Source organism: Oncorhynchus masou, unplaced genomic scaffold (assembly GCF_036934945.1).
Source record: "Oncorhynchus masou masou isolate Uvic2021 unplaced genomic scaffold, UVic_Omas_1.1 unplaced_scaffold_2589, whole genome shotgun sequence".
Classification (NCBI taxonomy): Eukaryota; Metazoa; Chordata; class Actinopteri; order Salmoniformes; family Salmonidae; genus Oncorhynchus; species Oncorhynchus masou.
In genome coordinates this window covers 2923-28947 of record NW_027009030.1, presented here as the reverse complement: position 1 = coordinate 28947, position 26025 = coordinate 2923, and the positions used below count along the sequence as shown (strand labels likewise).

Sequence of the window (26025 nt, the reverse complement as noted above, 5' to 3'; positions counted from 1 at the left end):
TAGGTTTGGCCCGGGGTAGGCCGTCATTGTAAATAAGAATTTGTTCTTAACTGACTTGCCTAGTTAAGTAAAGGTTAAGTAAAAAGACATACGTCCCATTTCAAAATACAACAAATGTTAAGGCTTTCATATCTTGTCTATTTTCAAAATGTATAAGCATTCTCAAAACCTGTTACTATATCTGGTATTATCTAGACAGGCAGACTTGCATTGTAAAAACAACTTTATATGGTCGCTTCCCACACAGACCTACGATATTGACATTCTCCTAGTAAAAGTGATGAGTGGGTAAGCCAAGGTTATACAGGACAGTCATCTTGTGACAAAATAATCATTACCTTTGTTTCAGACTAAAAACATGAGGAACGCTGACAAAGCTCTTCAGAGTAAAACATGTGATGTACTCTGACCCTGTGTGGGAAATAGTTGCTCACTGGACTGAGTCTAGACTTGAGTGATGAAATCACTTTCAGTATCCAATTAGAGATACTTGTATTCTATTATCTAGCACAGAAAACCTATACGTGTTGTTCTAAACATAAATCAATCACAATACTTGTATTCTATTATCTAGCACAGAAAACCTATACGTGTTGTTCTAAACTTAAATCAATCACAAAATAATGTAATGAAAAGTTTGAACAATGTATTTTTATCTGATTTTTAAATTGAGAAAAAAACAATGTTTTACAGATGCAAATGAACTTGTGTATCAGGAATGAAGTCATCCCACTTCCGGAAAAACATCTGTCAGCATCACGTGTGAGGAGCGCAAACCTGCGTTCCTATTGGTCCAGAACGGGAAAGGGGCCCCAGTCTTTCCCTTCATTTCACCGGAACGCTGTCGGACATTGTTGTTGTCATGAAACAGCATCATAGTGTATGTTTACTCCAAAGAATAACGAGCCGGCGAATATCGTTGGAATTCAATCCGTATTGTCTCTAAATCGACTACCGAGATATGTCTGTGAAACGGGTGATATATGTAATGAATGGGGAAGTGGCGAGGCGTTACTTTACTTTAACAAGTTAACCGTAATCTGGTTACGGGGTTGGCTGAGGTAAGGACAGTGGTTGAGGTGTTTTGTTAGGTGCCTGAATATATATAGAGATTTTTTTTCTCTCTTTATAACAGTCAGCTTGATCGTAAGGAAACTGGCACCGTGTGATCAGATGGACACGGACATGTTGGGGAATAACGATCTGTACTCACACAAGTAGGACCTAATATTTGTTTTCAATGTGGAATTCTATTTTTGCTTGTTGAGTATTCAGATAACCTATTTGATCGTATATTTAGGCGAACATATTAGTTAATCAAAATATCTTCCAAAAACAATTTAACTATAATTAGAATAGATATATTTTTCAGAAAATAACCTAATATTCTCGAAACAATCATGTCAGACTATACACCGAGGTCTCTGCCTTTTTGTCAGCGGCTGAGTTACGCTGTGGGACACTTTCTGAACGATCTGTGTGCGTCTATGTGGTTCACCTACCTGTTGGTGTACTACCACTCCGTGCTGGGCTTTCAGAACACCTATGCAGGTGTGTTACTGCTGGTGGGGCAGATAGCGGACGGGGTCTGCACACCCCTTATCGGCTACGAGTCGGACCGGACCCCGGGGGTGTGGGACATACGGCAAGAGGAAGACATGGCATTTAGTGGGTGAGTGAATACCTGTTTCATATTGGTGCCTTGGTTGATTGCTACACTGTAATTATAATACAATTATGAATTAGTCAAATTATGTCCTTTTGGATCTTACAATTGCCAATGTATGTATTCCGTACCATTCTAGGCCCACAATAAAAGGACAAGAAAGGCTATTATGTTACCTTGCCAATAACATGTGTTGAACTGAACACTTGTAGTCTTGTGACCAAACTTTAAGCTGAGTCATTCATAAGGAAGTGAGTTCACAACACAGGCCACATGCCTGCGTTCAGGTGCTGCCAGACAGGTCCTTGGTAGTGCAATTCAGGTTACCAGACAGCTATGTGCTATCAGGTTACCAGACAGCTATGTGCTATCAGGTTACCAGACAGCTATGTGCTATCAGGTTACCAGACAGCTATGTGCTATCAGGTTACCAGACAGCTATGTGCTATCAGGTTACCAGACAGCTATGTGCAATTCAGGTTACCAGACAGCTATGTGCTATCAGGTTACCAGACAGCTATGTGCTATCAGGTTACCAGACAGCTATGTGCAATTCAGGTTACCAGACAGCTATGTGCAATTCAGATTACCAGACAGCTATGTGCAATTCAGGTTACCAGACAGCTATGTGCAATTCAGGTTACCAGACAGCTATGTGCAATTCAGGTTACCAGACAGCTATGTGCAATTCAGGTTACCAGACAGCTATGTGCTATCAGGTTACCAGACAGCTATGTGCTATCAGGTTACCAGACAGCTATGTGCTATCAGGTTACCAGACAGCTATGCGCTATCAGGTTACCAGACAGCTATGCGCGCTATCAGGTTACCAGACAGCTATGTGCTATCAGGTTACCAGACAGCTATGTGCTATCAGGTTACCAGACAGCTATGTGCTATCAGGTTACCAGACAGCTATGCGCTATCAGGTTACCAGACAGCTATGTGCTATCAGGTTACCAGACAGCTATGTGCAATTCAGGTTACCAGACAGCTATGTGCTATCAGGTTACCAGACAGCTATGTGCTATCAGGTTACCAGACAGCTATGTGCTATCAGGTTACCAGACAGCTATGTGCAATTCAGGTTACCAGACAGCTATGTGCTATCAGGTTACCAGACAGCTATGTGCTATCAGGTTACCAGACAGCTATGTGCAATTCAGGTTACCAGACAGCTATGTGCAATTCAGGTTACCAGACAGCTATGTGCTATCAGGTTACCAGACAGCTATGTGCTATCAGGTTACCAGACAGCTATGTGCAATCAGGTTACCAGACAGCTATGTGCAATTCAGGTTACCAGACAGCTATGTGCTATCAGGTTACCAGACAGCTATGTGCAATTCAGGTTACCAGACAGCTATGTACTATCAGGTTACCAGACAGCTATGTGCAATTCAGGTTACCAGACAGCTATGTGCTATCAGGTTACCAGACAGCTATGTGCTATCAGGTTACCAGACAGCTATGTGCTATCAGGTTACCAGACAGCTATGTGCAATTCAGGTTACCAGACAGCTATGTGCAATTCAGGTTACCAGACAGCTATGCACTATCAGGTTACCAGACAGCTATGCGCTATCAGGTTACCAGACAGCTATGCGCTATCAGGTTACCAGACAGCTATGTGCTATCAGGTTACCAGACAGCTATGTGCAATTCAGGTTACCAGACAGCTATGTGCAATTCAGGTTACCAGACAGCTATGCGCTATCAGGTTACCAGACAGCTATGCGCTATCAGGTTACCAGACAGCTATGCGCTATCAGGTTACCAGACAGCTATGCGCTATCAGGTTACCAGACAGCTATGCGCTATCAGGTTACCAGACAGCTATGCGCTATCAGGTTACCAGACAGCTATGCGCTATCAGGTTACCAGACAGCTATGCGCTATCAGGTTACCAGACAGCTATGTGCAATTCAGGTTACCAGACAGCTATGTGCAATTCAGGTTACCAGACAGCTATGCGCTATCAGGTTACCAGACAGCTATGTGCTATATGTAACAGGGTTATATTGGTGATTCCCCTTGCCACTTTATTGTTAAGCCAATGGGTTTTTGGTTTGAGTTTGTCTTGCCGTCACCTACTCAACATGGCATCTTATTGGCTGGTTTGCGTAGCTTGCTTACGAGGGGGAATGTTCCAGTTAGAATCGTCCCAGTGAACAAGCACCAAACCAGCGGTAAGTTGTTGGTTGCCACAGAAAACCTACACCCTACCTGGGATCAGTGGGCTGTGATGATCAGGCCTGCTCCTGCATGAGACCCACTGGGTGTGCAGGCTTTTGTTCTAGCCCAGCACTAACACAGCTGCTAAAACAAATCATCATCAAGCCCTAGATTAGTTGATTCAGGTGTGTCAGTGCTGGGCTGGGATATAAGCCTGCACATCAATGTTTGCACAACGCCTTCGCTCTCCCTCCAGGGATGAGCAGTGTGCTTATCTCCTTCATGTTCTTTCCTTTTCCTCATTCCCCTTCCTGTGTCTGGGCTGTGACCTCATTCCCCTTCCTGTGCCTGGGCTGTGACCTCATTCCCCTTCCTGTGTCTGGGCTGTGACCTCATTCCCCTTCCTGTGCCTGGGCTGTGACCTCATTCCCCTTCCTGTGCCTGGGCTGTGACCTCATTCCCCTTCCTGTGCCTGGGCTGTGACCTCATTCCCCTTCCTGTGCCTGGGCTGTGACCTCATTCCCCTTCCTGTGTCTGGGCTGTGACCTCATTCCCCTTCCTGTGTCTGGGCTGTGACCTCATTCCCCTTCCTGTGGGCTGTGTTATGTCTTCATAGAGCTAACCTCATTCCCCTTCCTGTGGGCTGTGTTATGTCTTCATAGAGCTAACCTCATTCCCCTTCCTGTGGGCTGTGTTAGGTCTTCATAGAGCTAACCTCATTCCCCTTCCTGTGGGCTGTGTTAGGTCTTCATAGAGCTAACCTCATTCCCCTTCCTGTGGGCTGTGTTAGGTCTTCATAGAGCTAACCTCATTCCCCTTCCCGTGGGCTGTGTTAGGTCTTCATAGAGCTAACCTCATTCCCCTTCCTGTGGGCTGTGTTAGGTCTTCATAGAGCTAACCTCATTCCCCTTCCTGTGGGCTGTGTTAGGTCTTCATAGCGCTAACCTCATTCCCCTTCCTGTGGGCTGTGTTAGGTCTTCATAGAGCTCACCTCATTCCCCTTCCTGTGGGCTGTGTTAGGTCTTCATAGAGCTCACCTCATTCCCCTTCCTGTGGGCTGTGTTAGGTCTTCATAGAGCTAACCTCATTCCCCTTCCTGTGGGCTGTTAGGTCTTCATAGAGATCACCTCATTCCCCTTCCTGTGGGCTGTGTTAGGTCTTCATAGAGCTAACCTCATTCCCCTTCCTGTGGGCTGTGTTAGGTCTTCATAGAGCTAACCTCATTCCCCTTCCTGTGGGCTGTGTTAGGTCTTCATAGAGCTCACCTCATTCCCCTTCCTGTGGGCTGTGTTAGGTCTTCATAGAGCTCACCTCATTCCCCTTCCTGTGGGCTGTGTTAGGTCTTCATAGAGCTAACCTCATTCCCCTTCCTGTGGGCTGTGTTAGGTCTTCATAGAGATCACCTCATTCCCCTTCCTGTGGGCTGTGTTAGGTCTTCATAGAGCTAACCTCATTCCCCTTCCTGTGGGCTGTGTTAGGTCTTCATAGAGATCACCTCATTCCCCTTCCTGTGGGCTGTGTTAGGTCTTCATAGAGCTAACCTCATTCCCCTTCCTGTGGGCTGTGTTAGGTCTTCATAGAGCTCACCTCATTCCCCTTCCTGTGGGCTGTGTTAGGTCTTCATAGAGCTAACCTCATTCCCCTTCCTGTGGGCTGTGTTAGGTCTTCATAGAGCTAACCTCATTCCCCTTCCTGTGGGCTGTGTTAGGTCTTCATAGAGCTCACCTCATTCCCCTTCCTGTGGGCTGTGTTAGGTCTTCATAGAGCTAACCTCATTCCCTTCCTGTGGGCTGTGTTAGGTCTTCATAGAGATCACCTCATTCCCCTTCCTGTGGGCTGTGTTAGGTCTTCATAGAGCTAACCTCATTCCCCTTCCTGTGGGCTGTGTTAGGTCTTCATAGAGCTAACCTCATTCCCCTTCCTGTGGGCTGTGTTAGGTCTTCATAGAGCTAACCTCATTCCCCTTCCTGTGGGCTGTGTTAGGTCTTCATAGAGCTAACCTCATTCCCCTTCCTGTGGGCTGTGTTAGGTCTTCATAGAGCTAACCTTGCTCCCCTCTTTATTTATTGGATTCGGTTCAGAGTAAGAAGCTTTATTATCATGACTGACAAGGCTACTGTTGGTAAAGGGAAGTGAGATACACACACGTCAACAGTAACATCCCCTGCCCCTCTCCAGGTACGGTCAGTGTGCTGATGTCCTTTGCGTTCATCTTTAATCAGTGTCTGGGGTGTGACCAGTACACCTCTCAGTGGGTCAGCCTGACGTACTTCATCCCATTCATCATCATCTTCCAGTTCGGCTGGGCTGCCACGCAGATCTCACACCTGTCACTCATCCCTGAGCTGGTGTCCTGCGAACACGCCAAGGTGGAGCTCACTGCTTATAGGTAAATAACAACCAGGGTGGAGCTCACTGCTTACAGGTAAATAACAACCAGGGTGGAGCTCACTGCTTATAGGTAAATAACAACCAGGGTGGAGCTCACTGCTTACAGGTAAATAACAACCAGGGTGGAGCTCACTGCTTACAGGTAAATAACAACCAGGGTGGAGCTCACTGCTTACAGGTAAATAACAACCAGGGTGGAGCTCACTGCTTACAGGTAAATAACAACCAGGGTGGAGCTCACTGCTTACAGGTAAATAACAACCAGGGTGGAGCTCACTGCTTATAGGTAAATAACAACCAGGGTGGAGCCCACTGCTTATAGGTAAATAACAACCAGGGTGGAGCTCACTGCTTATAGGTAAATAACAACCAGGGTGGAGCTCACTGCTTACAGGTAAATAACAACCAGGGTGGAGCTCACTGCTTACAGGTAAATAACAACCAGGGTGGAGCTCACTGCTTACAGGTAAATAACAACCAGGGTGGAGCTCACTGCTTATAGGTAAATAACAACCAGGATGGAGCTCACTGCTTACAGGTAAATAACAACCAGGGTGGAGCTCACTGCTTACAGGTAAATAACAACCAGGGTGGAGCTCACTGCTTACAGGTAAATAACAACCAGGGTGGAGCTCACTGCTTACAGGTAAATAACAACCAGGGTGGAGCTCACTGCTTACAGGTAAATAACAACCAGGGTGGAGCTCACTGCTTACAGGTAAATAACAACCAGGGTGGAGCTCACTGCTTACAGGTAAATAACAACCAGGCTGGAGCTCACTGCTTATAGGTAAATAACAACCAGGGTGGAGCTCACTGCTTATAGGTAAATAACAACCAGGGTGGAGCTCACTGCTTATAGGTAAATAACAACCAGGGTGGAGCTCACTGCTTACAGGTAAATAACAACCAGGCTGGAGCTCACTGCTTACAGGTAAATAACAACCAGGGTGGAGCTCACTGCTTACAGGTAAATAACAACCAGGGTGGAGCTCACTGCTTACAGGTAAATAACAACCAGGGTGGAGCTCACTGCTTACAGGTAAATAACAACCAGGGTGGAGCTCACTGCTTACAGGTAAATAACAACCAGGGTGGAGCTCACTGCTTATAGGTAAATAACAACCAGGGTGGAGCTCACTGCTTACAGGTAAATAACAACCAGGATGGAGCTCACTGCTTACAGGTAAATAACAACCAGGGTGGAGCTCACTGCTTACAGGTAAATAACAACCAGGATGGAGCTCACTGCTTACAGGTAAATAACAACCAGGGTGGAGCTCACTGCTTACAGGTAAATAACAACCAGGGTGGAGCTCACTGCTTACAGGTAAATAACAACCAGGGTGGAGCTCACTGCTTATAGGTAAATAACAACCAGGATGGAGCTCACTGCTTACAGGTAAATAACAACCAGGGTGGAGCTCACTGCTTACAGGTAAATAACAACCAGGATGGAGCTCACTGCTTACAGGTAAATAACAACCAGGCTGGAGCTCACTGCTTACAGGTAAATAACAACCAGGATGGAGCTAGGGCGGTATACCATATTGTACGATATACCGGTATTAATGCACGGACAGGTTTGGGTTTTTATTTTCGCTTTGATAATGTTTTTTTGTGTGTGTTTGGTTTGTTAAAGGGGATACGCTGTGTGTAACATACATTTTTAAGGTTTACTTGGCTACTTCAGTTATCTCTCTCTCCATGCCGCTTTCCACACAGACCTAGCCCCGCCTAGCCCCGCCCCTGTCACTCAAGGACCACGTGTTGTTCCTGGACCATGAGACACATTCAGTCTGCATGGTCAATCAAATTTAATTCGTCACATGTGCCGAATACAACAGGTGTAGACCTTACAGTGAAATGCTTACTTACAAGCCCTTAATCAACAATGCAGTTTTAAGAAAATAGAGTTAAAATATTTACTAAATAAAATGTAAAAAATAAATAAAAAAAAGATAGAATTAACACAATAACAATAACGAGGATATATACAGGGGGTCCCGGTACTGAGTCAGTGTGGAGGCTATATACAGGGGGTACCGGTAGAGTCAATGTGGAGGCTATATACAGGGGTCCCGGTACTGAGTCAATGTGGAGGCTATATACAGGGGTCCCGGTACTGAGTCAGTGTGGAGGCTATATACAGGGGGTACCGGTACAGAGTCAGTGTGGAGGTTATATACAGGGTGTTACGGTACAGAGTCCATGTGGAGGCTATATACAGGGTGTTACGTTACAGAGTCAATGTGGAGGCTATATACAGGGGGTACCGGTACAGAGTCAGTGTGGAGGTTATACACAGGGGGTACCGGTACAGAGTCAGTGTGGAGGTTATATACAGGGGGTACCGGTACAGAGTCAATGTGGAGGCTATATACAGGGGGTACCGGTACAGAGTCAATGTGGAGGCTATATACAGGGTGTTACGTTACAGAGTCAATGTGGAGGCTATTTACAGGGTATTACGGTACAGAGTCAATGTGGAGGCTATATACAGGGGGTCCCGGTACCAAGTCAGTGTGGAGGCTATATACAGGGTATTACGGTACAGAGTCAATGTGGAGGCTATATACAGGGGGTACCGGTGGAGAGTCAGTGTGCAGGGGGTACAGGTTAGGGGTGAAGTGACTATGCATAGATAATAAACAGCGAGTAGCAGCAGTGTAAAAACAGGGGGGCTGTGTCGATGCAAATAGTCCAGGGGGACATTTGATTAATTGTTCAAGAGTCTGATGGCTTGGGGGGTTAGAAGCTGTTAAGGAGCCTTTTGGTCCTAGACTTGGCGCTCCGGGTACCGCTTGCCGTGCGGTAGCAGAGAGAACCGTCTATGACTAAGGTGGCTGGAGTCTTTGACAATTTTTGTGCCTTCCTCTGACACCACCTAGTACAGAGGTCCTGGATGGGAGGAAGCTTGGCCACGGTGATGTACTGGGCTGTACGCTGTTAGGGTTTGTTTCCGGTTCCTTGTCAATCATCATTGGTGAAATTAGCATTATGACAATATCTTTAATTAAATCATTCAAAAACCTTTATTAATGCAATTGCAGAAGTTGACAATCAGGAACAGAGCACGCATTTTTCCGCGTAAGTTCTGCAAAATAGAAGTTGCTTTTATTAAACCTGAAGTCCAGCCTTAGTGATGTCACTGCCTACGTCATTACCTTCTACTCATGAGACCAAAGCCATGCCTACACAGCTATATAATCAAGGTTTTTAGTGTTATCTAAATACTTAGCAGTAAATAATGTCCAAGTTGATTTATAGTGGGATGTCTGACTGGTCCCTTATCTCTTACTGAGTTCTGTCTCTACAGTCAAACATTTCTCAGACTGTTGCTCTTAGAAGAGGCAGAAAGACCAGAAAAGTACTGTGGAACAATATTAAACCTCATATTGTATATATAGTGTTACTCTGTAGTCCAGGATCCTATAAATGTAAGGAGGGAGGGGTCTTATAACCCTTCCGCTTCTATTAATACAACATAGTCAATTATTCTAATACATCAAACATTTGGTCCAGCCCCTATCATGACCCCCTAGGTGAACCTCTAACAACGCACAACCCTATGTAGCGCCGTATGGTCGGCTGCTGAGCAGTTGCCAGGCAGTGATGCAACCGGTCAGGAAGCTCTCGATGGTGCAGCTGTAATAAATCTTCTTGAAGATCTTGGGTCCCATGTCAAATCTTTTCAGTCTTCTGAGGGGAAAAGGTGTTGTTCCCTCATCACGACTTACTTGGTGTGTTTGGACCATGACAGTTTGTTGATGTGGACAGCAAGGAACTTCAAACTCTCGACCCGCTCCACTACAGCCCCATCGATGTTAAATGGTGCTCTCATGCATGCTTCAGTGTTGCTTGCCTCGAAGCGAGAATAAAAGGCGTTTAGCCGTTTCGGGAATAGCACATGAACACACACAAGACATGGCAAAATGTGTAGAATTGCAGGAAATGAGCTTTTTAAAATGGCAAAATATTCTCTCTTGTTCTGCTATTCCAGGTATGCGTTTACAGTGATGGCCAATATAACAGTGTACGCTGTGGCCTATCTGCTGTTCCACTTCCAGACTGGATCAGACGAGGACCCCTCTCTCACCGAGACCCTGGGGCCCATAGATATCCCTATATTCAGGGTGAGTAGAGCCATACATTACCTCATAGATATCCCTATATTCAGGGTGAGTAGAGCCATACATTACCCCATAGATATCCCTATATTCAGGGTGAGCAGAGCCATACATTACCTCATAGATATCCCTATATTCAGGGTGAGCAGAGCCATACATTACCTCATAGATATCCCTATATTCAGGGTGAGCAGAGCCATACATTACCTCATAGATATCCCTATATTCAGGGTGAGTAGAGCCATACATTACCTCATAGATATCCCTATATTCAGGGTGAGCAGAGCCATACATTACCTCATAGATATCCCTATATTCAGGGTGAGTAGAGCCATACATTACCTCATAGATATCCCTATATTCAGGGTGAGCAGAGCCATACATTACCTCATAGTTATCCCTATATTCAGGGTGAGTAGAGCCATACATTACCCCATAGATATCCCTATATTCAGGGTGAGCAGAGCCATACATTACCTCATAGTTATCCCTATATTCAGGGTGAGTAGAGCCATACATTACCTCATAGATATCCCTATATTCAGGGTGAGTAGAGCCATACATTACCTCATAGATATCCCTATATTCAGGGTGAGCAGAGCCATACATTACCTCATAGATATCCCTATATTCAGGGTGAGCAGAGCCATACATTACCTCATAGATATCCCTATATTCAGGGTGAGCAGAGCCATACATTACCTCACAGATATCCCTATATTCAGGGTGAGTAGAGCCATACATTACCCCATAGATATCCCTATATTCAGGGTGAGCAGAGCCATACATTACCTCATAGATATCCCTATATTCAGGGTGAGCAGAGCCATACATTACCTCATAGATATCCCTATATTCAGGGTGAGCAGAGCCATACATTACCTCATAGTTATCCCTATATTCAGGGTGAGTAGAGCCATACATTACCCCATAGATAACCCTATATTCAGGGTGAGCAGAGCCATACATTACCTCATAGTTATCCCTATATTCAGGGTGAACAGAGCCATACATTACCTCATAGATATCCCTATATTCAGGGTGAACAGAGCCATACATTACCTCATAGTTATCCCTATATTCAGGGTGAGTAGAGCCATACATTACCCCATAGATATCCCTATATTCAGGGTGAGCAGAGCCATACATTACCTCATAGATATCCCTATATTCAGGGTGAGCAGAGCCATACATTACCTCATAGATATCCCTATATTCAGGGTGAACAGAGCCATACATTACCTCATAGTTATCCCTATATTCAGGGTGAGTAGAGCCATACATTACCCCATAGATATCCCTATATTCAGGGTGAGCAGAGCCATACATTACCTCATAGATATCCCTATATTCAGGGTGAGCAGAGCCATACATTACCTCATAGATATCCCTATATTCAGGGTGAACAGAGCCATACATTACCTCATAGTTATCCCTATATTCAGGGTGAGTAGAGCCATACATTACCTCATAGATATCCCTATATTCAGGGTGAGTAGAGCCATACATTACCCCATAGATATCCCTATATTCAGGGTGAGTAGAGCCATACATTACCCCATAGATATCCCTATATTCTGGGTGAGTAGAGCCATACATTACCTCATAGATATCCCTATATTCAGGGTGAGCAGAGCCATACATTACCCCATAGATATCCCTATATTCTGGGTGAGTAGAGCCATACATTACCTCATAGATATCCCTATATTCTGGGTGAGTAGAGCCATACATTACCCCATTGATGAGTAGATCAGAGTTGGCCTCAGATTGTTTCCTGTATAGTTAATGCAAATTCATGATACAATTTTATCTTAAACTTTTTTTTAAAGAATGTGCGTATAACCACAACCATTCACAACTCATTATCTTGATGATGATGTTATCTTCTTCCACATGTTTGTAATAGGAAGTGCTTGTTGAAATGTGCTGTAGGCTCATGCTACACCTTCAGTATGTCATTTGAACACCGTTATTAAAAATAAATAAATGTACAACAATAGTAGACAACTTCAGGGAGGAGATGAAGAGGACATATTTACGTCCATTCATTGGTACTTTTCATTCTCTATTTTATTTTTTTCCTTTCAGAACCTGAGCCTCATCGTGCTGGGTATCGGTGCTCTTTTCTCTGTCCTCTTTCACTTGGGCACACGGGAAGAGAAGGGGGAGCAGGGGAAGAGAAGAGAGAAGAGGAGGATGATGAAGAAGAAGAGAGAGGAGAGCGCCGGCCCCTTATCCCTCGCCCTCAGGCTGCCGCCCCGTCCAGTCGCTGCTGAGGTGGAAATGCTGGCTGCAGCAGCCTTCCTTTTACCAGGTAACACTGAAACACTCCTGCCATTTTGGAATCGAGAGATTTTAAGTCCGATTCAACAGCTGGTTGGATTTCAACAGCATTTTGATCTGATACTCAGCATCCGCTCTGGATTCGATGCTCAGTGTACTTCCAATCAGGGTTGTTTGTTTCAATCTCCGGCAGTAGGATTGCTCAACTTAGTTTTTCTTTGTATATACATATGACAAATAAACTGAATATATTTCTGTTGACATTTTGCAGACACAACACTGCTTTGTCTGTTTTTAGCCCATGTTAATAGTGGTGTTTTTAGCCCATGTTAATAGTGGTGTTTTTAGCCCATGTTAATAGGGGTGTTTTTAGCCCATGTTAATAGGGGTGTTTTTAGCCCATGTTAATAGGGGTGTTTTTAGCCCATGTTAATAGGGGTGTTTTTAGCCCATGTTAATAGGGGTGTTTTTAGCCCATGTTAATAGTGGTGTTTTTAGCCCATGTTAATAGGGGTGTTTTTAGCCCATGTTAATAGGGGTGTTTTTAGCCCATGTTAATAGGGGTGTTTTTAGCCCATGTTAATAGGGGTGTTTTTAGCCCATGTTAATAGGGGTGTTTTTAGCCCATGTTAATAGGGGTGTTTTTAGCCCATGTTAATAGGGGTGTTTTTAGCCCATGTTAATAGGGGTGTTTTTAGCCCATGTTAATAGGGGTGTTTTTAGCCCATGTTAATAGGGGTGTTTTTAGCCCATGTTAATAGGGGTGTTTTTAGCCCATGTTAATAGGGGTGTTTTTAGCCCATGTTAATAGGGGTGTTTTCAGCCCATGTTAATAGTTCCTGTATTTTCCTTCTGTCCTGTCCAGGTAGCGTTTCTCTACATGTCCACCAGACTGATAGTGAACGTGTCTCAGACCTACATCTCCATGTATCTTACCAACACTCTCATGTTGCCAAAGGTAACAACACCATGTATCTTACCAACACTCTCATGTTGCCAAAGGTAACAACACCAGGTATCTTACCAACACTCTCATGTTGCCAAAGGTAACAACACCAGGTATCTTACCAACACTCTCATGTTGCCAAAGGTAACAACACCATGTATCTTACCAACACTCTCATGTTGCCAAAGGTAACAACACTATGTATCTTACCAACACTCTCATGTTGCCAAAGGTAACAACACCATGTATCTTAACAACACTCTCATGTTGCCAAAGGTAACAACACCATGTATCTTAACAACACTCTCATGTTGCCAAAGGTAACAACACCATGTATCTTACCAACACTCTCATGTTGCCAAAGGTAACAACACCATGTATCTTACCAACACTCTCATGTTGCCAAAGGTAACAACACCATGTATCTTACCAACACTCTCATGTTGCCAAAGGTAACAACACCATGTATCTTACCAACACTCTCATGTTGCCAAAGGTAACAACACCATGTATCTTACCAACACTCTCATGTTGCCAAAGGTAACAACACCATGTATCTTACCAACACTCTCATGTTGCCAAAGGTAACAACACCATGTATCTTACCAACACTCTCATGTTGCCAAAGGTAACAACACCATGTATCTTACCAACACTCTCATGTTGCCAAAGGTAACACCACTATAGCGATAACGATACCTATAACTACACCGATCACTTGAATTATACCGATACCTGTAACTATACCGATAACTATTATTTTATTTGGCCCTTTATTTATACAGGTTTTTCTCATTGAGAGAACATCTCTTTTCCAAGAGAGACCTGGTCCAATAGCAGCAGGGGGAACCACGTTCCAGACAAAACAACTTACATACACTAACACACATACACTAACACACATACACTAACACACATACCCTAACACAACATTAAACAAAACTATAAACACACATACAGTACGACAAAAACATTTTACTTTTAAAAACACAAACATCTTGACTAAAAACAGCTGTCCTAAAGACAATTACACTCTTCTATGATATATACATCGATCAAGTGTTTAAAATCCAACAACGAAACTAGATCATCACATTTTAAAATGTTCAGGAGAGAATTCCAGGACCACGGAGCTAAGTAACTAAAACTATTTCTACCATGACCTGTTGTAATTTTTGGTACTGTTAGACGCAAATGAGAATGGGACCGTAATAGATATTTATTTACTGACCTGACTAAAAAAGAACTTGAGATAAAATGGCATTTTATTCAATATGGCCTTATAAACCAGTGTATACCAGTGTTTAAGCCTACGCAAGGTCAATGACGACCAGCCAACAGCGCTGTAGAGATCACAATGATGTGTTAGAGGGCTGCATGATACACTGAATCAAGTGCTCTCAGGGTAGTGGCTGAGGCCTGCATATATATAACATCACTACAATCTAAAACCGCCAGTACTGTACATCGTACCAGCTCCTTCCTGGCCTCCAGAGAACAACAAGCCTGATGCCAGTACTGTACATCATACCAGCTCCTTCCTGGCCTCCAGAGAAAAACAGGCCTGATGCCAGTAATGTACATCATACCAGCTCCTTCCTGGCCTCCAGAGAACAACAAGCCTGATGCCAGTAATGTACATCATACCAGCACCTTCCTGGCCTCAAAAGAAAAACGAGCCTTATGCCGTTAATAAAATCCTATTTTCAGCTTGAGCTTCCTTATCAAGTTCTCTACATGCACAGTGAAGCTCAGTTTATCATCAACCCACACACCCAAATATTTGTACACTTTAACTTGCTCTATAGTATGTCCAGCCAATGTAGCATTGACATGATTAGTAACATGCCTGGCATTTGACAATACCATGCATTTTGTTTTACCTGAATTTAGAATCAGCTTTAAATCATACAGATTCTGTTGTATGATGTTAAATGCTCTTTGGGAATTTTCAAAAGCTAAAGATAACCTACTACCACTTGTATAAAGAACAGTATCATCTGCATAAAAATGAACATCCACTGTTTCAATAAGATCCCCAATGTTGTTGATATACAAAATGAACAACAGTGGGCCTAAAATAGAACCTTGCGGAACACCTGAGCACAACTCTATGGACTCAGATTTACAACCATCCTCCATTACACATTGTGAACGATTTGATAGGTAATTTATAAACCAATCTAGAGCATGACCAGTAATTCCACAACATTTTAACCTTTGCACTAACACAGCATGGTCCATGGTGTCAAAAGCCTTCGACAAATCAATAAAAACAGACACACAATGTAACTTCCTATCAAGAGCACAGTGGATGTCATTTAAAACCTTCAATGTTGCTGAAACAGTGCTGTGGTCATAAAAACCTGATTGCATTCCATTTAACCTCTCTGGAATATGTGGGACGGTGGTGTCCCACCTCGCAACATTAGCCAGTGAAATTGCAGGGCTCCAAATTCAAACAACAGAAACCCCATAATTAAAATTCCTCAAACCTATACAAGTATTTTACACCATTTTAAAGATAAACTGTTTGTAAATCCAGCCACAGTGTCCGATTTCAAATAGGCTTTACGGAGAGAAAGCACACCAAACGATTATGTTAGGTCAGCACCTAGTCACAGAAAACCATAAAGCCATTTTCCAGCCAAGGAGAGCCCTCACAAATGTCAGAAATAGCGATTAAATTAATCACCAACCTTTTGATCTTCATCAGATGGCACTCCACAGGACTCCATGTTACACAATAAATGTGTGTTTTGTTCGATAAAGTGACTCTTTCTGTCCAAAAACCTAATTTGAAATTGGTGTGTTCAGAAATGCATTCTCAAACAAACATCCAGTGAAAGTGCAGAGAGCCACATCAAATTACAGAAATACTCATCATAAACATTGATAAAAGACACAAGTGTTATGCATGGAAATATAGATAAACTACTCCTTAATGCAACCGCTGTGTCAGATTTTAAAAAAGCTTTACAGCGAAAGCACACCTTGCGATTATGTTAGGTCACCGCCTAGCCACAGAAAAACATACAGCCATTTTCCAAAGGAGAGGTGTCAGAAATAGCATTATAAATATTCACTTACCTTTGATGATCTTCATCAGAATGCACTCCCAGGAATCCCAGTTCTACAATAAATGTTTGCTTTATTTGATAAAGTCCATAATTTATTTCCAAATACCTCCTTATTCGCGCGTTTAGTTCACAAATCCAAACTCATTCTGCCAGACCTCATACTCAATCAGTTCTCATTCCCTCCTCCTTCACAGTAGAAGCCTCAAACAAGGTTCTAAAGGCTGTTGACATTTAGTAGAAGCATCTTGGGAAGTGCAATATGACCCCATAGACACTGTATATTCGATAGGCAATGACTTGAAAAACTACAAACCTCAGATTTCCCACTTCCTGGTTGGATTTTTTTCTCGGGATTTTGCCTGCCATACGAGTTCTGTTATACTCACAGACATCATTCAAACAGTTTTAGAAACTTCAGAGTGTTTTCTACCCACATCTACTAATTATATGCATATTCTAGTTTTTGGGCCTGAGTAGCAGGCAGTTTACTCTGAGCACCTTATTATCCAAGCTAGTCCCAGTCCCAAAGAAGTGGGGAGCAATGATGTCTGCAGCTAGGTGTAGGAGGCGGGGGTCTAGTTCATCAGGGACAGGGGATTTTTTTAAATCAATTTCTTTCAGGGCTTTACACACTTCTGAAACAGAGAAGGATGAAAAGGAGAACCTGGTGAAGGAGTGCACAGGGGTGTCATGTAAACTCACTATACATATACCTATAACTATACATATACCTATAACTATACCTATAACTATACATATAACTATACATATAACTATACCAATAACTATACCAATAACTATACCTATAACTATACCAATAACTATACCTATAACTATACATATAACTATACATATAACTATACCTATACCAATAACTATACCTATAACTATACCTATAACTATACCTATAACTATACCTATAACTATAACTATACCTATAACTATACCTATAACCTATAACTATACCAATACATATAACTATACATATAACTATACATATAACTATACCTATACCAATAACTATACCTATAACTATACCAATAACTATACCTATAACTATAACTATACCTATAACCTATAACTATACCAATACATATAACTATACATATAACTATACATATAACTATACCAATAACTATACCTATAACTATACCAATACCTATAACTATACCTATAACTATACCTATAACCTATAACTATACCAATACATATAACTATACATATAACTATACATATAACTATACCTATACCAATAACTATACCAATAACTATACCTATAACTATACCAATAACTATAACTATACCTATAACTATACCTATAACCTATAACTATACCAATACATATAACTATACATATAACTATACATATAACTATACATATAACTATACCTATACCAATAACTATACCTATAACTATACCAATAACTATACCAATAACTATACCAATAACTATACCAATAACTATACCAATAACTATACCTATAATTATACCTATAACTATACCTATAACTATAACTATACCTATAACCTATAACTATACCAATACATATAACTATACATATAACTATACATATAACTATACCTATACCAATAACTATACCTATAACTATACCAATAACTATACCTATAACTATAACTATACCTATAACCTATAACTATACCAATACATATAACTATACATATAACTATACATATAACTATACCAATAACTATACCTATAACTATACCAATAACTATAACTATACCTATAACTATACCTATAACCTATAACTATACCAATACATATAACTATACATATAACTATACATATAACTATACCTATACCAATAACTATACCTATAACTATACCAATAACTATACCAATAACTATACCAATAACTATACCAATAACTATACCAATAACTATACCTATAATTATACCTATAACTATACCTATAACTATACCAATAACTATACCTATAACTATACCTATAACTATACCTATAACTATACCAATAACTATACCAATAACTATACCAATAACTATACCTATAACTATACCTATAACTATACCAATAACTATAACTATAACCTATACCTATAACCTATAACTATACCAATAACTATACCAATAACTATACCTATAACCTATAACTATACCAATAACTATACCTATAACCTATAACTATACCAATAACTATAACTATACCTATAACTATACCTATAACTATACCAATAACTATACCTATAACCTATAACTATACCAATAACTATACCTATAACCTATAACTATACCAATAACTATACCTATAACCTATAACTATACCTATAACTATACCAATAACTATACCAATAACTATACCTATAACTATACCAATAACTATAACTATAACCTATAACTATACCTATAACTATACCTATAACTATACCTATAACCTATAACTATACCAATAACTATAACTATACCAATAACTATAACTATACCAATAACTATACCTATAACTATACCAATAACTATACCAATAACTATACCTATAACTATACCAATAACTATAACTATAACCTATAACTATACCTATAACCTATAACTATACCAATAACTATAACTATACCTATACCTATACCTATACCTATAACTATACCAATAACTATACCTATAACTATAACTATACCAATAACTATACCAATAACTATACCTATAACTATACCTATAACTATACCAATAACTATACCTATAACTATACCTATAACTATACCTATACCAATAACTATACCTATAACTATACCTATAACTATACCAATAACTATACCTATAACTATACCTATAACTATACCTATAACTATACCAATAACTATACCTATAACTATACCAATAACTATACCAATAACTATACCAATAACTATACCTATAATTATACCTAGAACTATACCTATAACTATACCAATAACTATACCAATAACTATACCAATAACTATACCTATAATTATACCTATAACTATACCTATAACTATACCAATAACTATAACTATACCTATAACTATACCTATAACTATACCTATAACTATAACCTATACCTATAACCTATAACTATACCAATAACTATACCAATAACTATACCTATAACCTATAACTATACCAATAACTATACCTATAACCTATAACTATACCAATACCTATAACTATACCTATAACTATACCAATAACTATACCTATAACCTATAACTATACCAATAACTATAACTATACCTATAACTATACCAATAACTATACCAATAACTATACCTATAACTATACCAATAACTATAACTATACCTATAACCTATAACTATACCAATAACTATAACTATACCTATAACTATACCTATAACTATACCTATAACTATACCAATAACTATACCTATAACTATACCTATAACTATACCTATACCTATAACCTATAACTATACCTATAACTATACCTATAACTAACCAATAACTATACCTATAACTATACCTATAACCTATAACTATACCTATAACTATACCAATAACTATAACTATACCTATAACTATAACTATACCAATAACTATACCAATAACTATAACTATACCAATAACTATACCAATAACTATACCTATAACTATACCAATAACTATAACTATACCTATAACTATACCTATAACTATAACTATACCTATAACTATACCTATAACTATACCTATAACCTATAACTATACCTATAACCTATAACTATACCTATAACTATAACTATACCAATAACTATAACTATAACTATACCTATAACTATACCTATAACTATACCTATAACTATACCTATAACTATAACTATACCTATAACTATACCTATAACTATACCTATAACCTATAACTATACCAATAACTATAACTATAACTATACCAATAACTATAACTATACCTATAACTATACCTATAACTATACCTATACCTATACCTATAACTATACCTATAACTATACCTATAACTATACCTATAACTATACCTATAACTAGAACTATACCTATAACCTATAACTATACCTATAACTATAACTATACCAATAACTATAACTATACCTATAACTAACCAATAACTATACCTATAACTATACCTATAACCTATAACTATACCTATAACTATAACTATACCAATAACTATAACTATAACTATACCTATAACTATACCTATAACTATACCAATAACTATAACTATACCAATAACTATAACTATACCAATAACTATAACTATACCAATAACTATACCTATAACTATACCAATAACTATAACTATACTAATAATTATAACTATACCTATAATTATAACTATACCTATAACTATACCAATAACTATACCTATAACTATACTAATAATTGTAACTATACCTATAATTATACCTATACCTATAACTATAACTATACCTGTACCTATACCAAAAATTACAACTATACCTGTACCTGTTATTGATGTAGAACCAGGACCTTGGCTGTACCTGTTATTGATGTAGAACCAGGACCTTGGCTGTACCTGTTATTGATGTAGAACCAGGACCTTGGCTGTACCTGTTATTGATGTAGAACCAGGACCTTGGCTGTACCTGTTATTGATGTAGAACCAGGACCTTGGCTGTACCTGTTATTGATGTAGAACCAGGACCTTGGCTGTACCTGTTATTGATGTAGAACCAGGACCTTGGCTGTACCTGTTATTGATGTAGAACCAGGACCTTGGCTGTACCTGTTATTGATGTAGAACCAGGACCTTGGCTGTACCTGTTATTGATGTAGAACCAGGACCTTGGCTGTACCTGTTATTGATGTAGAACCAGGACCTTGGCTGTACCTGTTATTGATGTAGAACCAGGACCTTGGCTGTACCTGTTATTGATGTAGAACCAGGACCTTGGCTGTACCTGTTTGAACGTCTAAGTAACACAGTTTCCTGTCTCCTGTTCCAGAAATACATTGCCACTATTCCCCTGGTGATGTACGTCAGTGGCTTCGCTTCCTCTTTCATCATGAAGCCTATCAGCAAACTCATCGGCAAATGTGTGAGTGTCTGTCTGGTCTATTTCAAATCTGTTCAGTAGTTTGTCTCTAACTGTAATACACATAACACAGTAGATTTTATGGATTTGGTTTTCAGTACATCTCTGACACTACATTATTGAACTAATATTCGTGTCTTGCTCGTCTCTGATTGGTAGATGACCTACTTTGTGGGCCTGCTGCTGATCATGGCCTTCTCTTATTGGGTGTTGATAGACGACCAGATGGGTGACCGGATCTACGGGCGTCCGTCCTTCTAGGGGTGGGGTCAGCTACCATCCTGGTGATGTCACTCTCCATGACCGCTGACCTCATCGGGGACCAGACGGTTGGTGTTAATGGAGTTACGGTCTTCAACTAGACCCTTAGTTACGGTCTTCAACTAGACCCTTAGTTACGGTCTTCAACTAGACCCTTAGTTACGGTCTTCAACTAGACCCTAGACCCTTAGTTACGGTCTTCAACTAGACCCCTAGACCCTTAGTTACGGTCTTCAACTAGACCCTTAGTTATAGTATCTTATTATAGTTATAGTATCTTAAGAATCTTAGGGCCCGATGAGTTAATGTGTGAGACTGATGGAGTTTGTTTTCGTGGTTGTGTAACTTTCCCTGTATTTCACAGCAAAGTGGAGCGTTTGTTTATGGGGCGATGAGCTTCACTGACAAGGTGGCCAACGGAGTAGCTGTTATGATGATACAGACTCTACACCCCTGCCAGTGAGTGTGTGTGTCTGTGTGTGTGTGTGTGTGTGTGCCTGCCTTAGTGTTGCGTGCGATACCCACGCTTCTCTACTTTTTCAATACTACAACATGAAAAACGGTTTGGTACTCGAATTTGTGTTAAGTTCAGTACTTCTTTCAAATGTGTCACGGATCAAATCAAATGTGTCTTTCAGCACAGCCAGCCCCTTATTATAGAGAACCGTGCCTGTTCCACTAACTCACTGCTAGCCTGGGAGTCTGGGCTGCGTCGTGTTAGCTCCGCTAACTCACTGCTAGCCTGGGAGTCTGGGCTGCGCGTGTTAGCTCCGCTAACTCACTGCTAGCCTGGGAGTCTGGGCTGCGTCGTGTTAGCTCCGCTAACTCACTGCTAGCCTGGGAGTCTGGGCTGCGTCGTGTTAGCTCCGCTAACTCACTGCTAGCCTGGGAGTCTGGGCTGCATCATGTTAGCTCCACTAACTCACTGCTAGCCTGGGAGTCTGGGCTGCGTCGTGTTAGCTCCACTAACTCACTGCTAGCCTGGGAGTCTGGGCTGCATCGTGTTAGCTCCGCTAACTCACTGCTAGCCTGGGAGTCTGGGCTGCGTCGTGTGTTAGCTCCGCTAACTCACTGCTAGCCTGGGAGTCTGGGCTGCGTCGTGTTAGCTCCGCTAACTCACTGCTAGCCTGGGAGTCTGGGCTGCGTCGTGTTAGCTCCGCTAACTCACTGCTAGCCTGGGAGTCTGGGCTGCATCATGTTAGCTCCACTAACTCACTGCTAGCCTGGGAGTCTGGGCTGCGTCGTGTTAGCTCCACTAACTCACTGCTAGCCTGGGAGTCTGGGCTGCATCGTGTTAGCTCCGCTAACTCACTGCTAGCCTGGGAGTCTGGGCTGCGTCGTGTTAGCTCCGCTAACTCACTGCTAGCCTGGGAGTCTGGGCTGCGTCGTGTTAGCTCCGCTAACTCACTGCTAGCCTGGGAGTCTGGGCTGCGTCGTGTTAGCTCCGCTAACTCACTGCTAGCCTGGGAGTCTGGGCTGCGTCGTGTTAGCTCCGCTAACTCACTGCTAGCCTGGGAGTCTGGGCTGCGTCGTGTTAGCTCCGCTAACTCACTGCTAGCCTGGGAGTCTGGGCTGCGTCGTGTTAGCTCCGCTAACTCACTGCTAGCCTGGGAGTCTGGGCTGCATCATGCTAGCTCCGCTAACTCACTGCTAGCCTGGGAGTCTGGGCTGCATCATGCTAGCTCCGCTAACTCACTGCTAGCCTGGGAGTCTGGGCTGCATCATGCTAGCTCCGCTAACTCACTGCTAGCCTGGGAGTCTGGGCTGCATCATGTTAGCTCCGCTAACTCACTGCTAGCCTGGGAGTCTGGGCTGCATCATGTTAGCTCCGCTAACTCACTGCTAGCCTGGGAGTCTGGGCTGCATCATGTTAGCTCCGCTAACTCACTGCTAGCCTGGGAGTCTGGGCTGCATCATGTTAGCTCCGCTAACTCACTGCTAGCCTGGGAGTCTGGGCTGCATCATACTAGCTCCACTAACTCACTGCTAGCCTGGGAGTCTGGGCTGCATCATGCTAGCTCCACTAACTCACTGCTAGCCTGGGAGTCTGGGCTGCATCATGTTAGCTCCGCTAACTCACTGCTAGCCTGGGAGTCTGGGCTGCATCATGCTAGCCTGGGAGTCTGGGCTGCATCATGCTAGCTCCGCTAACTCACTGCTAGCCTGGGAGTCTGGGCTGCATCATGCTAGCTCCACTAACATGATTATGTCTTATGAAATCAGCCAAAATAAGCTCAATAACTTGGACATTCATACACTCCTATACCTGGACTACATATGTATTCACCTGTGTTGTGAATAGACCCTAGACTCCATATGTATTCACCTGTGTTGTGAATAGACCCTAGACTACATATGTATTCACCTGTGTTGTGAATAGACCCTAGACTCCATATGTATTCACCTGTGTTGTGAATAGACCCTAGACTCCATATGTATTCACCTGTGTTGTGAATAGACCCTAGACTACATATGTATTCACCTGTGTTGTGAATAGACCCTAGACTACATATGTATTCACCTGTGTTGTGAATAGACCCTAGACTACATATGTATTCACCTGTGTTGTGAATAGACCCTAGACTACATATGTATTCACCTGTGTTGTGAATAGACCCTAGACTACATATGTATTCACCTGTGTTGTGAATAGACCTAGACTACATATGTATTCACCTGTGTTGTGAATAGACCCTAGACTCCATATGTATTCACCTGTGTTGTGAATAGACCCTAGACTCCATATGTATTCACCTGTGTTGTGAATAGACCCTAGACTACATATGTATTCACCTGTGTTGTGAATAGACCCTAGACTCCATATGTATTCAACTGTGTTGTGAATAGACCCCAGACTCCATATGTATTCAACTGTGTTGTGAATAGACCCTAGACTACATATGTATTCACCTGTGTTGTGAATAGACCCTAGACTCCATATGTATTCAACTGTGTTGTGAATAGACCCTAGACTACATCTTGATCCACCAAGTTTATCAATAGTAATGAAGAAATCCAATAGAAATTCTTCTGTAGTAAACTCCTTTCTCTCTTTCTCTCTGTCCATCAGTTCTCAGGTCTGCTGTCCAGCGTGTGTGTGGTACTACCACTATGTCATGGTCATAGCAACAGGGGGCGTGGCCGTCATAGCAGCTCTCAGTCTCTGTACCATCCTTGTATGGCCTATCAGGATCGTCCACCGTGAGTTTCATCACATTACATTAGAACATATAAAGTAAACTCTGATCTTGTTGTTTTTCAGGATCTCTTTTTAGCCTACGAAGGGCTAGTCTTCCTTTGGATGTTCATGTAATAATGCCCTACATGTGCTGTGGTGCTGATTTGTTTCCTCTTTCAGAGACCGACGTGAAGAACATAGACAATCCTAACTACGATTGGGTGGTTTCAGTGGGGCGGGGCCAGGGTGAGGGCTTTCAAACATTTTACTCAAGAAATCCCTTCTCAAGGTGTCCATCCAGTATGTCAGTAGATGTGTTTTAAACCTTGCTTCAACCCTAATGCTTTCGGGTGTGGTGCTGTTTTTCCTTCCAGACTCTGGCAACCAACACAAGGAGAACATAGACAACCCTAACTACACTCAGGAGGCGGGGCAGGGTGATTGTGCCAGTGTTAGGGGTTAGGGCTGGGCCTTATAACATTTACTAAACAAATCAAAATCAAATCAAGTGAATATCAAATTTCAAATCAAATCTAAGTTTATTTGTCACGTGCGCCGCAAATACAACAGGTTTAGACCTCACAGTGAAATGCTGACTTACAGACTCTAACCAATAGTGCAGAAAAGGTGTGTGTGTGTGTTTAAGTAATGAAATAAAACAACAGTAGAGAGACATTTGAAAAAAAAGAGTAGCAAGGCTCTATACAGACACCTGTTAGTAGCAAGGCTACGTACAGACACCTGTTAGTAGCAAGGCTCTATACAGACACCTGTTAGTAGCAAGGCTCTATACAGACACCTGTTAGTAGCAAGGCTCTATACAGACACCTGTTAGTAGCAAGGCTCTATACAGACACCTGTTAGTAGCAAGGCTCTATACAGACACCTGT

The 26025-nt window shown here is 41.5% G+C and overlaps 1 pseudogene; it reads left to right on the top strand.

Annotated features, from left to right (window-relative positions):
* Positions 1 to 811: 811 nt before the first annotated feature.
* Positions 812 to 26025, top strand: LOC135533692 (major facilitator superfamily domain-containing protein 12-like; annotated as a pseudogene).